Below are 17,644 nucleotides of genomic sequence, written 5' to 3'. Positions count from 1 at the left end.
TTTTGGTCAGATAGAAGCTGTGATGTCAGGCGTTGATTGACAGCTCACTCACCTGCCGAGTTAGACTTACAGAATTTTGGTTTCTTTAATAAAACATTTTTTTTTCTAATGTTACACAACAAGACTGTAAAATGTGCTTCATAAATTTTTACTATTTAGCGAGACAGTAAGCTAGCTCTTAGGTCTTACCATTTGCTCACCTGTGACCACTCAGGCTCCCATAGCACAGTGGTTCCCAAACTTTTTTGGCTTATGACCCCATTTTAACATCATAAATTTCTGGCAACTCCAGACATTCAAAACTGAGACATTATTTTTTTGCTAAAATTAATTTGCTTTTGATCATGTAATAGTTTGCTATTCTATGTTACAAATAAACATTACTTTTAGACAACATTTAGTCTATATAATGTATATTATTATGAACGGAAGCAGAAAAGCCAGGTGTAGATTACTGCACAAAGTGAGAATTTGATTTCCCTTGGTCAGGATATGTACAGTCAGTCCAGCTTGGATTTACAAGGCTGACAATTAACACTGAACAAACAATAACTCAAACTATGAATTATGAAAGAGCTGCAGCATCTGAAACTGACCACAATGAACATTTGACAGATAAACAGAACCACAGTGCTTCAGTTTCAGATTCACAGTTTGTCATGTCTTTCATGGATTGGGATTGTCTCTGTCAACTCACCATATATTTTTTATTTTAGTAAGTTTTTATTTATTTATTAATTTATTTATTTAGCGATCAAATTTTTATTTTCATTTTCATTTAACAAATTAAATCGAACAGAGGTATTTCAGGTTATACAATATTACTGGAATGGATTCTCAGTGCAAGAATACCAACAGTGAGCCCAAGACAGAAGAACATGTCATGAGACACCAAAGAACACAGTGATAGTATAAAGATAAAAAGGAAAGGTAAGAAAAAGTAAGGTTAATTACTCACACAAAAAATAAAAATGCATACATAACCTAAAAGAATACACACAACATACAGACACACAAACAAACATATATGGATATGACAGAAGGGACTTACCATCTAGAGGTACAAAGGCAAGAGAGCCAGCGGCAAAATCAACTTACAGCATGTTTTTCAAAAAGTCAGCAGTGCGACATCAGATGTTTAAAGTGTTGTTTTTATTTGTATTTTTATCCATCCATCCATCCATTATCCACCGCTTATCCGGGGCCGGGTCGCGGGGGTAACAGTCTAACCAGGGATGCCCAGACTTCCCTCTCCCCCGACACCTCCTCCAGCTCTTCTGGGGGGACCCCGAGGCGTTCCCAGGCCAGCCGAGAGACATAGTCTCTCTAACGTGTCCTGGGTCTTCCCCGAGGTCTCCTCCCGGTGGGACATGCCCGGAACACCTCCCCAGGGAGGCGTCCAGGAGGCATCCGAAACAAATGCCCGAGCCACCTCAGCTGGCCCCTCTCGACGCGGAGGAGCAGCGGCTCTACTCCGAGCTCCTCCCTGGTGACTGAACTCCTCACCCTATTCCTAAGGGTGCGCCCAGCCACCCTGCGGAGGAAACTCATTTCGACCGCTTGTATCCGGGATCTTGTCCTTTCGGTCATGACCCAAAGTTCATGACCATAGGTGAGGGTAGGAACGTAGATTGACCGGTAAATCGAGAGCTTCGCCTCTCAGCTCAGCTCCTTCTTCACCACAACCGACCGGTACAGTGACTGCATCACTGCAGACGCTGCACCGATCCGTCTGTCAACCTCACGCTCCATCCTTCCCTCACTCGTGAACAAGACCCCAAGATACAGAGATAAGTATCTCTGTATTTTTATCAGTAACTAAAAATTTCAGGTGACCCCATTTGAATTCCAGGCGACCCCACATGAGGTCCCGACCCCTAGGTTGAAAAAAACTGCCATAGTGCCTTCCTTTTCATCCAAATATGGTCACTTCTGGTTCTAAAAAAAACAACATGGCAATGGCCAAGTCCCAAATTGGTGGCTCAAAGCAGAAACCAGATACTAATGTCGCAGTTCCTCTTTGTACTTAATGTAATCCAGTCTATGGTTCAGAATCACTTCCTGGATGCTCCATTCTGTTCTCAGTATTGGCAGAAGAAAGTGCAGTGGACTACGCAGTCAAATGACTACAAAGCATATCACCAGAGAAACAACTGCCTGCTTTTGGTGGGTTTTTATCTAACTTTATTTTCAGTCTTTACATAGAAATCTAAGTGAAACTGTCTGATATAAATGCGTTCATACAGTCTGGTATACAGTATTAGGCCATAACGCTTCTATCTACTTACATGTGTAACTGCTCGTCCCCCCCCCCCCGCCACAGTGCACGGCCATTTTTGCCAACATTTCCTCAAAAATATATCCATATTTAATGTGTATAAATAGTGAACTGCGGTCCAAACTCCAGCAGAGCAGGCAGTGGTAGTGCTCTAATTACTGTAATTGCGACCCGCTGTTAGATGAAAGTAGAAAAGGCTAAGTGCATTGCGGGACGCAATATATCACAGAAATAACTCAAGCTGAGAAATTTGGCTGAAGCAATGCACATCCAGATTTTTTTGGCATTTCTGCAGACTTTTCAGGTTTTCACTATGAATAATATATAACAGGGCATTTAGAAAAGGCTTTGGAAATAAAGGGAAAGGGTAGGAAAAAATGTCCACATCCTTCAATGATAAAATACATTTAACTGCAACAAGATCATGACATTAACTATTTCTAGCAAAATATAATTTGATTTGCAATTTACTTAAAGAGTACCTGTGGTGAGATTTCATTGCTAACTATTTCAAAAAATCAGGGATAATACTATTGGTTCCATCAGGAAGTGCACATTATATCATGTTGTCAAGCACTTGTGAATACTAATTCACTGCTCCGTCAGTCAGTCATGGTCAGAGACATGTTGCCTCTTTCACGGGCTGTTCCAGCACCAGTAGTGACGCAGACTCGGTGGTTTGTCCAATCGGGGTTTTCCACACATGACGCAGAAACAATTTGAAACGACTCATTTTATGTATCGTTCCTTCTGGTTTACTTGTCAACAATGGCTGAGGCCACATCGAAGTGTCGCTGCTGTGTGCCCCAGCTTACATCGAATAAACAAAGACAACTATATTGAAGTTTTCACGGTTTTCCTTCAGATTTAGTTGAGAAGAAGAAATGGGTGGTCGCAATTCATCGGGATGAGGGGCCGAACTGTAGAATCCAATCAGGAAGTATGTTCGTGTGCAACAGGTGTCCTGAACACCGGCATTTATGAGAAGAGGATTACCAGGGAAACCATCAGTGATATTGTGAAGGGGATAAAGAGGTTAAAAGTAGGGAAAACACCGGAATCCTCTGACAAGTAACCTGCAAAAGTATACGGGGACGTATTGAAACAAATAATAATCACTTTTGCACAGGTAAAATTAAACGAAATGCGGGCGGGTAGCAGGTAAGGAAGTGTAAAAAATGGAAGAAGATTCATGGATGAAAATAACTGTCAGGACATTTAATGTTGATGATCATTTAATTTGACCGTGGTTGATCCCCAGCTGGTTTGTTTAATTGTGAAGTGAGCTTCACCTCTGTTTATATACGGTTGAAGATGTCAGTGAGCAGCACATAGTAGAGATTTATTGATGCGTATGTTTTAGCCAAAACTAAAGCCATTAAAAGTGAGTTAATGTGTAGACAATGTATTTGGTCACGGGTCAGGTCGGGACTTTTAACCTCTTAATTCCCTTCACAATATCACTGATGTTACCCTGGAAGAAACGATACACAAAATCAGTCATTTCAAACTGTTTTTGGGTCATGCATGAAAAAGCCCTATTGAAAGGGTTGTGATTAGGGTTGCCAACTCCCTGAAAAAAAAAAAAAAAAAAAAAAAAAAGGGACACCTCATTGGCAGGGCCGGCCGACATAATTTCCTTCTCCACTCCCAGGGTGGTGAATTTATTTTTGCCTTTTTTGTGTGTGTGAAACGATTTTTAAACTTTTTGACCAAACCTGAATCTAATTAGATGCATGTTTTTGAGTGATACAAATACATGGAAAACAATTTATTATTTAACAATTTATTTTTTTGTGCAAAATAACCAAATTAACAGAATAAAATAAATATATTTCTTCAACCTGTCCCGTTTAAGTTCATTGGAAAAATCATTTTTTAACAGAACTCTGTCTGGCTTAATTCAAAGTAGAATAAAATAAATATGTTTCTTTAACAGAACTCAGTCCTGTTTAATTTAATACTGTATAAAATAATAGAAAATAACAGAAAGCAGAATATTCTTGTAATAGTGTACATTTAGTGCAATAAGAAAAGTGCAAACAGAAAGTCTGTGTAAACTTGTAAACATAACACTTTATGCCTCGAAGTCTGTACAGTTGTAGAAAATAATAATAATAATTTAAAAAAAAAAAAGATTGAACTCAAAAGCTCAATGCCACATAATGTGGAAATAGCTTCTTTCCTCCATTTGTATTTTGTCTGAGCTCTAGCTGCAGCAGTAGTTGCAGAGTAAAACTCTGAGCAGGACATTTCATAATTGAGTGATAATGAACTCATTTCTCATTAATTCAGTTGAACATTTGTTCCGCACATCAGTCCACTTATTTTTCATTAAAGAGAAAATCCTCTCCACAAACCCAGCAGAAGACGGGACGCTGAGGACAAAGGATACAACAGCCTGGATGTTGTGGAGGTCAGCTGCCTGAAGAACTTTCATCCACCTCTGCTGTTCCCACGTAAATGCTTGAAGCCGAACTATCGGCAGTGTCTGACTTCGAGACCGAAAATCAGTGTCGTCCGTGTCACCCATGCTGGTTTGTCGTGAACTCTTGTCTTCCGGTATCTTCGTCACAAGGAACAGTATGAGATGAGCCCGATTCTGTGTTCTCATGTCGTGTATGTGTGTGCTGTCAGCTCATTGGTCACAGAGCAGGAGATGGGTGGGAATAAGTTTACCGTACATTTTTATTTAAAGCAGCCTGTCTTTTATTAATTCCATTGACATTTTACAGACTATTCTTGATTCTCACAGTAATACCAGACAAAGTTCGTCCCTTTTCAGCTCAACACGTAGGACACGTAGGACACGTAGTTTTGTTTCTAAATACAGGAGAATTCTGTTTTTCAAGGGACAGTTGGCCACCCTAGTTGTGATGGACTGGTGACTGACCCCATGCAGCAGACACCAGTCTAAGATGACACATTACTGGCCAGTGGGGGGTCGCGTATGTAGGTCAGTGGTGGAATGTAAAGCTTACGGTTGCACAAGCAACAAACACAAACATGTGCTTTCCACTCAACCTCACTCACTGACTGCTGCTTGTTTACTTGTTCTCTGTCAACTGTAATCAACGCTGGCATGTCATTTCTGGCCGGCAATGACTGCGCCCCATAGATTCTGCCCCGTGTGTAATTCAAGTGATAAACAGGAGGTCCAGTGTGGTGCATTTAGGGTGATGTTTTTTTTTTTTTTTTTTTGCTGAATTTGCATCTCTCTTGCTTATAAGTAACAGACAAAGCACAATTAATTTTGTAAGCATCACCAGTACAGGTACACTGTAAGGGCTGGATCTACTAAAGGTTTGTGTGTATTAAAACATGTGCGAACTCATTGCACATGCAAAAAAAAAAAAAAAAAAAATCACAAACTGATTTACTAACAGTGTGCACTAAGGGTTGCGTCTTTCAAAGGTGCAAAATAGCGCGTGTGCATCCAATTAGTATGTTTGTATCAATGAATATGTAATATGGCATTTACATGCAATTGTGCGTGTGTTAGGGGGAGAAAATCTAAATATATGAATTTAGCACACGCAAAGTGATTTATCAAACCCCAAGAAACTGAGTCGATATTTACCATGTCTTAAAGGGAGGTGCAAAAAGTTTGGATGCGTAATTGCGCACACACGGAAGTGGATATTGTCACAAGGAGACATCGAAATGCTGAAACAAGATGAAGAGTATGCATTTTTCACCCTTGTATGAACATTTTTGGAGTGACAGAAGGAAAAATAATTGAGACATACCCCCCCCCCACACACACACACACACACACACACACACACATTTTATAGGACTCTTGCGCCAAATGCTACTTTTCCACTTGATCTGATGGTTGTGATTAAAAATTCGTACCGACATTAGAGGCTACAGAGTGACAAAATGATTTGCTCCTGACAGTCATTCAATCCAACCCCCCCCACCCCACCTCTAAAATGAATCTGGCATCACTGCGTCTGGATCATTCCAGTGCACTGTTGCCATTAGTGCTGGCGTATCCAAGGTTGCCAGACGTTTTGTACCCAAATGTCCAGGGTCCAAAAAGACCCGCTCCTGTATCCCAGAGCAGTTTTTCCAGCGTATTGTCTCCATGACGACAACCAGTAGCACATGCAAAGTCCTCATTCAAATAGGGCAGTCTCCACAACTTGGCACCTGTTGTCATTTGTGCAAGCAATCTTAGTAAATCAACCACAAACCGCGGTTCAACTCCACACGCAAAATTGTAGATCGCGTACAAAAATTAGTACATGCAAATTTGTCTGTAATTTTTGAGTGATTGGGTTAACATACCCTTTTGCATAATGTATAAATGCCATGCAAAAGTCTTGAGCCACTTAAAATATTCTTGTTTTTTCAGAGTTAAAATGAGAAACATATTGTTCTCTCACGGTCTTTTCTCGAGATATACTGTATGCACAGTATTAAAAACACAACAATGATTCATAAATGAATAGCATCTTCAGGATACACTCAGTATTTAGTCGGATCCTTTGACGAAAAGTTACATACAATAAGAAACATGTGATACGTTGGTTTACAGATGTTTTTTCCTGAAACTTGTTTTGTTATCAGTGCAAATTTCCTGCATATTCTGATTGTATCTTAAAACAGAAACTGAGCATTGCATGTAGATGGTCATTATAGCTTTGATAAAACAACAAACCTAATGGTGACCTCAGACTTTTGCATCGTACTGCATTGTTTGTCATGCTCATGTGTACTGAAACATCTCAATCCAGTCATGACAAACGTTAGAGAAGTGACTTCTACATTTGAAGTGAATTCCACAGTACTTTCTCTCTGCCTTTGGATTTACTGTGTAAGTGTGTCATCTGATGTGTCTCATGTGACATGCCCCTGACATGACACCATATCAGGAATGTGGATCATAGTATAAATATAAGTTTGAACTGCTACGCTCATTTTCTGCCTCTGAATAAAAAGGTAATTTCTCTACAAAGCTGAAATTGCAGTTCATTGAGTGCTTGCTATTTTTGAACCAAACATAAATTCTTCCTTCGTATTCACTGTGACAGCTTGACAGACTACAGAAGCAGACATGCTATTGCATACCAGTACAGGAGGTCACACTATTGATGTGCTGAGCAAGTTTGACGCAAAAAAAAAATCAAACTTTTAGGAAAAACAAGAGATTCTTTATATATGAAATGATAAAAGTGGCTGTTTGATGCTGATTTCAGGTTTGAGCTGTGTTTTTAAGTATTGTTAAATGGTAATTAGGTTTTTCTTAGTTGCCAGTGGGTATTTAGCAGTGTCTTCGTGAAGCCAGCCCTTTACAGGATCATGTTTTCAAGGGTACATTTGATCACCACGAACATAAGATGCATTTACGTCATTTCTAGCAGGTGCACTCTGCTGCATCCACTGCCACATGATGCATGAAGCAGCCTTTAACCTTTCTGTTCTGCCCGGGTGCCTGCATGCTGCCCTTCCTTCTTGTCACCTTTCCCCTTTTCTCACCTCAACCTGTAATCTCAGCACATGAGGAAGGAGCAGATGACGAATCAGTGAAAGGTTGGGGTTGTTGCAAACATTTAGATTTAACACCGAGTTGTGAAAACGCAGGCAAACGTGGTTGGGATGGTGTTTCTGTCGGCCAATAGAGAGAGGGAGGAAGACACACATGGAGCAGAGCTATTTTTAACCTGCTCAGGCAGCCTGATGGGGCAGGTTTATATATAGTGACGGAGCTCGGGTTGCCAGTTCAACTGAGTGAGTGTGTGTATGTATCACAAAAGCCAATCTGGGTGACTGTGACTCTGTGCCTTAACAGCTGTAACTGTGATACTCCCCAACTACACACACACAAGCACACACACATACTGATGGTCATGCTGATGGTCACCAGCTAATCTTGTTTAATCCATTCACCCTACGCATCGAAACACACAACAGTCTCATGTTACTATTCCTTAACTACAGCGGGCTGTAGAAACCAAAGAATACAAGTACAAAACACAAGAGAAATGCAGCATCAGTGTGTTGACTACAGCACTTTATACATATCAACACATGTATAGAGGGTATGCACGCGACGTCACCGCTAGCGGAAGTCACTGCAATTACGCCCACTGAGTGGCAGAAAGAGGGAGACGAGTAGCGGCTTTGGCTTGAATACTGCGAAAACTTTAGAACGACCTAAAAAATGGGGAAGAGCTGTTGTGCCATTGATTGCACAAATAGGTTTAAAAAGCACTCGCAGCTATTGTTTTAGCGGCGACCTAAAGCCAAAGACAGAAGAAGCAGATGGATCGCTGCAATTCGTAGAAATAACTGGAATCCAGACAACCAAACCTGGATTTGTGGTTGCCATTTTGTGTCAGCTAACGTTAATTTATGCTGTATTCTTGTGTAAAATCATACCTTAAATTACATATCATTTTGGCTAACGTTACTTCTTAGTAAAGCTCTTAATGTTAGCATCTATCATTTTGTTATATATTTCATAACTGAAACGTTTTTGTCTTCAATTGTGTGATTATGAGGGTGACACAGTGGTGCAGTGGTTAGCACTCGTGCCTCACAGCAAGGTCCTGGGTTTGATTCCAACACCAGTCGATGGGGGGTGGGACCTTTCTGTGTGGAGTTTGCATGTTCTCCCCATGTTTGTGTGGGTTCTCTTTGGGTACTCTGGCTTCCTCCCACCATCCAAAGACATGCACTGATAGGTTAATAGGTTAATCTAAATTGCCCATAGGTGTGAATGTGAGAGTGATTGTTTGTCTCTATATATTCAGCCCTGCGATGAACTAGCGACTTGTCCAGGGTGTACCCCGCCTTCGCCCCTATGTAGCTGGGGTTGGCTCCAAGCGACCCCCATGACCCTAGTGAGGATAAAGCGGGTTCAGAAAATAAATGAATGAATGAATGAATCTAAAAAATGGGGAAGAGCTTTTGTGCCATTGATTGCACAAATAGGTTTAAAAAGCACTCGCAGCTATCGTTTTACCGGCGACCTAAAGCCAAAGACAGAAGAAGCAGATGGATCGCTGCAATTCGTAGAAATAACTGGAATCCAGACAACCAAACCTGGATTTGTGGTGGCCATTTTGTGTCAACTAACGTTAATTTATGCTGTATTCTTGTGTAAAATCATACCTTAAATTACATATCATTTTGGCTAACGTTACTTCTTAGTAAAGCTCTTAATGTTAGCATCTGTCATTTAGTTCTATGTTTCATAACTGAAACGTTTTTGTCTTCAATTGTGTGATTATGAGGGCGACACAGTGGTGCAGTGGTTAGCACTCGTGCCTCACAGCAAGAAGGTCCTGGGTTCGATTCCAACACCAGTCAATGGGAGGTGCGACCTTTCTGTGTGGAGTTTGCATGTTCTCCCCATGTTTGCGTGAGTTCTCTTTGGGTACTCTGGCTTCCTCCCACCATCCAAAGACATGCACTGATAGGTTAATTGGTTAATCTAAATTGCCCATAGGTGTGAATGTGAGGGTGATTGTTTGTCTCTATGTATTCAGCCCTGCGATGAACTGGCGACTTGTCCAGGGTGTACCCCGCCTTCGCCCCTATGTAGCTGGGATAGGCTCCAAGCGACCCCCATGACCCTAGTGAGGATAAAGCGGGTTCAGAAAATGAATGAATTAATCTAAAAAATGGGGCAGAGCTGTTGTGCCATTGATTGCACAAATAGGTTTAAAAAGCACTCGCAGCTATCATTTTACCGGCGACCTAAAGCCAAAGACAGAAGAAACAGATGGATCGCTGCAATTCGTAGAAATAACTGGAATCCAGGCAATGAAACCTGGATTTGTGGTTGCCATTTTGTGTCAGGTAACGTTCATTTATGCTGTATTCTTGTGTAAAATCATACCTTAAATTACATATGGTTTTGGCTAACGTTACTTCTTAGTAAAGCTCTTAATGTTAGCATCTGTCATTTAGTTCTATATTTAATAACTGAAACATTTTTTGTCTTCAGTTGTGTGATTCTGAACCTTGTGCTCTACATGATTTGTAAACTAGCTTAAACTGAGGCTAACCTAGTTTTCCAAATAAGGGGGTACGCTAGCACAAAGCTGTTGTAGCTGTGTTATATCCAGTATTTGATGTGAACTCTACTTAAATCTCCACAGTACCAGTAGATCATCCACTCACTTGGGTCAATACTAAGGGTTCAACTCCAGTAAATCAGTAGTGAACTGTGAACACTACTGCTGGGCCTTTACCGCAGAAATCACCGCCAAGAAAATACGTCTGCACTGACAGAAAACCTCAAAAACAATCGTATGTTGAGTTGAAAGCACTCACCAGCTGTAATCCTCTAATTAACGATGACGAGGATGTCAACAACTCTTTGTCTTTTGTATGCTTTCAGACTTTGCATTGTGGATTTTCCCGGCGTTGAAATCAGGTTCATATAAATGTTAGGATACGTGATTTCCGTCCACATATCAGTGTTCGTAGACCACTTGTTGTTTGGTAGCTTGTATGGATCCATGTCCAGTCCAATTGTCTTTAATTTCATGTTATATTCCACATTTTTCTGGTCTCGTTGTAGTTACTGCTATGCTCTGCCATGTTGACCCGGTTTGTTTTTGCCACTCAGTCTGACTTAGAGGGGCGTGGCCCAGGGGGGAAGTGACGTATGTGCATTCCCTCTATTTGTACTATGTGCTCCTTACGTCACCAAAACAGGCGTTATCTTTAATGTATTGATTTTTTTTTTTTTTTTTATAAACATTTATTATTTTTCATTCATACAAAACTTTAAACATCATGAACATCTTGAACATGGCAGAGAAAAAATAAATATACAAATAAATAAATGAAAAATGAAAATAAATATATATAAATAAAGCAAAATAAATGCATAAAATGAAAATAAATCTCAAAAAGATGAGACAAACAATCTGACAGCATTACATAGAAACAGCTGATTAAATAACATAATAAATAAAACTTAGGTATAGAGTTGAAATAATACTATACATGTACATTCCCACATCAAACAAAATGTCCCAATTTCTCACTTACTCACTACCCCTTCATTATCACCACTCTTAATTAAATCCAAAAACATCTTCCAAATGTTATAGAATTCTGAAGTTCTCTTTTTAACCGTATATGTCAATTATTGATTATTTTTAGTTTTAATTACTTGTGTCAACCTAAATGGATGAAATAATAATACATCACACTTACATAGCGTTTTATTGGACACTCAAAGATGCTTATGAATGACACATGATATGATGATGTCCATGGGATGATGTGCACATCTCAAACAACAAGTGAAATAGGAAAACAATTATGGAAAAGATGCAACAAGATGAACCAAACTTTAAAGAGCATCTAGATCATTGAGAATCGGCACCACTTGCCACTTGTCCAATGACGACAGCTGCACAACTTGCCTCGACCTTACTTGACTTAGCTGGGTTTTAGCACCAGCGCTGTAGGAATAGTGTTCATGCACTGTGGCTGGTTGTCATAGCGACACATGGCGTTATAGTCGTCATTGTGATGTCATCATCAGCACAACTACAGCTAATAGTGAAGCAACAATTGAGGATGAAACATAAAACTGTAAGCTACAATATCCAAAATAAACCAATATGTTAAGATGTTTTGAGGCAAGAATATAATTATTTAGACTTTGAATCTCTGGTCAAGGCTAACACTAACATGCTTTATTATCCCCAGAGGGACATTTGGTTTCCTCCTTTTACCCATCCTAATACACACTGTCGGGGCCAAAATACATTTTTGCTTGTTTAGTCCTCTTTTTTGTTTTGATCTTAATTTAATTATTGTTTAGTGGGTGTGGCTGTGATGATGACCGCACGTACAGTTCATCATGGGTGTTGGTATGGGGGTTGTGAGGTTATAAATATCTGCTGTGTGGTGTGTCTCAGGACAGCCCCAAACAATTTTCTGACCGTGAGCCACAGCGTAAATTAAGTTGGTCTGTGTTTTCAGTGTTTTTTTATGTTAAGTAGCCTATTCTGTTAATTTATAGAGTATGTTGAACAATGATTGCGACCTATAATGAACACTTAGACTTAATATTTGTCAGTAAATGGATTGGCATATCCAAAGACAAAATAAAAAAAAAACAAAAAAAAAAAAACATCCAGACATTCATTCATGCACACGACAAAAAATACAACAGGTTGAACCCTTCCACACCATGGTAGTAGCTAAAGGTAAAGCCACTACACACACAGTACTTAGCATTAGCATTAGCAATTATCATCAGCACATAGAAGTGAGCTGCCATTGAAGGCGCTCTCAGAACAACTCAAGGGCTGAATCCCAATTCACCCCTTGGCCCCTCCCCCTTACCCCTACCCCTCTGTTTTGCGCGTACACGTGAAGGGGTAGCGTTGTCCCGATTCTCGATTAGACAGAGGGGAAGGGCTTAGGGGGAGGGCTGTTATAGCTCTCGAAATGGAGATATTTCAAGACCACACTATTAACAGGGGGATAGGAGAAATTTCCCATAATTCTGTTCAAATCATTGACAAGATGGAGGTAAACACAGCAAAAAGTGCAGCAGTGGGATGAAAGAAACACACAAATGTACGTATTTTCTTTGTAAACAACTTAATCATTTGATCGACCATTTAATGCCGTTTCAATTTGTTGTAGATCGCATTTCTGCGGTTTATAGTTGATAGCTGTAAAAACAATAACCAAAGCCATGGAACAGAGATGGTTACGGCTACTGACGGCATGGTGAATACTTTTGGAAACAAAGTTGTCGCATCTGGTAATAGCAGCATCCAGGGTTTGTTAGGGGGAATCAAACCCCCCCCTCTCCCCCCCTCTGGTTTTTACATTCCTACTTCTGCTCAATGAATTTCACCCTTGGGGGGGACAACCAACAAATGTAAATAACAGGCAGGTTGTGACTGAGTTTTCTTACACCTATATTCTACATTACTGTCACTAACGTTCAGCTGAACCAAACTGTCGGCAGTCTCAGAATTCACGAACGTCCCCTGCAAAATTTCATGTAAGATCCACTATACTGTATGTATAACAGAGGAATAGAACCCAGGAGTTGGACATTGAAAGTATGTAAAGTTTCACTTTTGTTTTCCCGCCAGCATTAGTTACATTAGTTATGGACTGCACCCCCATGTATATAATGCCCCCCCTTGACAAAAAAAAAGTAAAAACCACCCCCCCCTTCCTCTGTTTTTTTGGACAAATTGCACCCTGGCAGCATCCATGAATGCTGATGATATAACAGTTCTCAAAGGGTTGTCCCATTTCATAGGGGAATGTTTCAACCCCTACCCTTTGCAGCTCCATTTCAAGGGGTAGTGCCAAGTGCAAGGGCCAAGGGGGAAGGGGAAGGGTGAGGGCTAAGGGGTGAATTTGGATGGGGCCAAGATCTTCACTGGCACTGTGGTCAGAGAGATCAACAGGAGACTTAACTTCTATGTACCTGTATTTAATGGCAGGGGAACCCACAGGACAGGGAGAGACCCTACTCAGGTAAACTCAACATAGAAACAACATAGTGTGGTCCGACTGGGAATCAAACCTGCAACCCTCCAGCTGTGTAGAGGTACTAACTTGAAAGTTTTTCTTCTATATTGTGGGACATTTTGTGCTACTTTAGTCTGACATCCCACATAGCAACACAGTGACACACATACTGATGCAGTGGAACTCAGCTTTAACCAGTCTGTGGTCTGCACGAGTTTACGTCAAGTTTAGTTTCACTTGACTTTAATGACGGTGGTACGAGAAAGTGTATCTGATTGGTACCCGGCGCCCCCTGCCCTCACACATTCTAAACTCCTAAAGAGTCTAAGCAAATTGAGCTGATACTATTTAATTAGATGTTTTTTTTAAGCTGATACCATTTAATTACTCTTTAATTCTGAATAGTTTAACAGTCTTCACATTAGTAGTTTGATGTAAGGTTCAGTCAGAGCTGCACAGAAACAGTCAATGGAAATGTCCTTCAGCTTTTATATTGTTAGCTGAATGAAGAAATTGCATCAGTACATCTTGTTTCTCTTCTACTTGAATAAAAGATGTGTGTACTTGGACCACCTCTGGTTTCTAGAATCAAAAGTCATATTTTTAAACTAGTCGGGTGTCTCAGATCTGTGATGCCTGTTACTGGTTTCACAGCAGTGACATAATTGGCAGGTGTGTTTTGGTGTGTGTGCGTGCATTTGTATGTGTGTGTGTGTGTGTGTGTGTGTGTGTGTGTGTGTGCACATGTGCTCATACAAATAGCAGAGGGGTGAGCCACAGGGCAGCTGGTGATGCGGTCATTTGTTGTTTCAGGTGTTTTGACAGGCAGACGATGAGAGCATCAAGGACCAACTGAGCACTTGTCCGGACACATCAAAGCCGGCTCTTACTGTATTAGCTCAGCTGCAACTCTGGTCTGCCTCTGTCACACACACACACACATAAAAACACAAAGCAGATCAAGCAGATCAAGGACAGTAAAAAAGGAGAACGCACCACTCATTGTTTTTGTCATGGTATTATTTGGTTCTCCTCACATCGCTGCCACATCAAACGTATTACATGTAACATCTCCACATCAAATTACCAACTTAAAACTAACAAGGCCTGTGTTACTCATTTTACTGACAGGTGTTCATACATTATTCTTGACTTTATTCAGTATTACCTTTGGTCTCCAGTTGCTAATCTTACAATATAATTAGGGATGGGAATCGAGAACCGGTTCTTTTTGAAACTGGATCCCAGGAGCTCGATTCTTTGGAATCGTTTGGCTGCTTAACGATTCTGCTTATCGATTCCGCCTTTGTTGCGCATGCACGATGACGTCACGTGTACGGTGCATTGTTTTGGTCAGAACACAGGCAACGTGGTGTTGAGGAAGAAACGGTCCTAAAAGACGACACCAGGTCCACTGGAACACTGTCAAAGCTTCCATGTCTTCAAAAGGGTGGAATCCCTCCAATATGCTCAAACATTTGTCCACAGCATATGACTCGTTTACAGGAATGTCACATATTAATAATAATAATAATAATAATAATAATAATAATAATAATGATAACTTTATTTATATAGCACCTTTTAAAAACAAAGTTTACAAAGTGCTTTTGACAGACAAGTAAAGGGCACAACAGCAGGAAACAAGATGTAAGTAAAAACACTAAAACAGAAGCAACACAATAGGAGAGATGTGTACAACAATGCAGAAACATGACACTCCGAATAAATTAAATGAATCGGAATAAAGAGGGCAGGGATAAGGTCACATGATGCTGTCAAATCAATGCAAAAATAAAGATGTGAGATAAAACAACATCATGTATGAGAATATAAACCAACAATCAAACAGGATAAGATTCAAATTTAAAAAATTAAAATTAAAAGGGACAAACATCACATAAAAGCAAGTCTATAAAAGTGTGATTTAAGAAGTGATTTAAAAGATGCCACTGATTCCGCAAGCCTTACCTCCTCGGGCAGGCTGTTCCAAAGTCGAGGGGCCCTGATGGAAAAGGCCCGGTCACCCTTAGATTTAAGCCTCGACTTTGGAACAGCCAGGAGCCCTCTACCCCCCCCCCCCCCCCGTTGGGGCCAGACCCATTCGGGCTTTAAAAGTAATCAGTAAAATCTTAAAATCAATTCTAAAACACACAGGGAGCCAATGGAGGGATGCCAGGATAGGGGTGATATGATGTCGCCTATTAAAACCAGTGAGAAGCCTAGCTGCTGTGTTCTGTACCAGTTGGAGGCGGGACAGTGATTTTTGATTGATGCCGGAAAGAAGTGAGTTACAATAGTCGAGTCTTGTGAATATGAATGAATGTATAACTGTTTCCAGGTCGGAGTGTGGGACTATTGGTTTGATTTTTGAAATGGTTCGCAGATGTAAGAAACAGGACTGGATAACTTTGGATAACGTATTTGATACGTTATTTAGCGGTGCTTGTGAATGTAGCAGCAGAGTGAACGCCAGACCCAGTTTTAGTTCCGGTGCGGGCAACAAACGTTGTACTCCCTCAAATACACATTTCCGAAGGTAGGGAAAAGGAAATGACGTGCACAACAATGGGAGATGAACTGAGTCGGATCGGTTAACCCCCCCAAACTGGGTCCAGCGTCATCTGTTATTATTATTTGTACATACTGTATATGTTATATTTTCTGTGCAGATGGAAATATAAAAGACAGTTAATGCAAACACACCCGTTTGTACTCTTTTATTCCCTCACCCAATGAGAATCAATAAGAAATTTGATAAGGAATCGGATCGATAAGCAAAATCGACAATGGAATCAGAATCATTAAATTCTTATCGATTCCCATCCCTAAATATAATGTTACTTTCCAGAGCTGAATATAGGTCACCATTCATGAGGTTATTCAAACATGACTACATTTGACACACCTCAAATGCTGCTGTTTAAGACCAGCAGAAAACTTGTTGGCTGATGTGCCCTTAAGCAAAGCACCCAACCCCGCACCTACCATGGCAGCCCACCGCCCCCAGCCCCCATCATATGGGATGTTCCTGCATGTTTCAGCTAGTGATGGGTTAAAAGCAGAGCGTCACATCTCCATGTCTGTGTGTAAAATATATCATCACTGTCAGGTAGAAACCTCCTATGTCCAAAATGGTTATTTTTCAGGAAACTGGAAAAACAATGTATATTCTAAATAAATGAATGGAGTTAAGGCAGTGTTTTTCAACCTTGGGGTCGGGACCCCACATGGAGTCACCTGGAATTTAAATGGGGTCGCCTGAAATTTCTAGTAACTGATAAAAATAAAGTAAAATTTACTAATAAAAAATATATGGTGAGTTGAGAGAGACAGATCACAATACATAAAAGACATGACAAACTGTGAAGCTGAAACTGAAGCACTACGCTGGAAAAAAAATGAAATCTTACCAAGTGTATTTTTCTCATTTCTAGTCAAAATATCTCATCACACTTAAAATAAGACATAATCACCTAAAGAGTAACTTTCCAGTGAGATATAAGAACTTATTTTTAGACAATAGATCTTGAAAATCTTATTTCAAGAAATTTTACCAAGATCGTTTTCACTTGTTCCATTGACAGCATTGGCAGATTTTTTTTTTTTTTTTGCTTGAATTAAGCACAAAAAAAAAAAAAAAAAAAAATATAATATATATATATATATATATATATATATATATATATATATATATATATTGAATTGAGCAAAATCTGCCAATGGAACAAGTGAAAATTATCTTAGACTAAGACTGACCAATAGAATCGTTTTATGACAAAAAAAAAAGACCAAAAATGGACTTAAGAGGTTTCCGCCCAACAGTGACAATACACAAAAAGACTAATAAAGATTTGTAATTCTTGTGGCCAAAAGATTTGA

This window comes from Sphaeramia orbicularis, chromosome 7 (assembly GCF_902148855.1).
Source record: "Sphaeramia orbicularis chromosome 7, fSphaOr1.1, whole genome shotgun sequence".
NCBI lineage: Eukaryota > Metazoa > Chordata > Actinopteri > Kurtiformes > Apogonidae > Sphaeramia > Sphaeramia orbicularis.
This window is presented reverse-complemented; position numbering follows the sequence as displayed.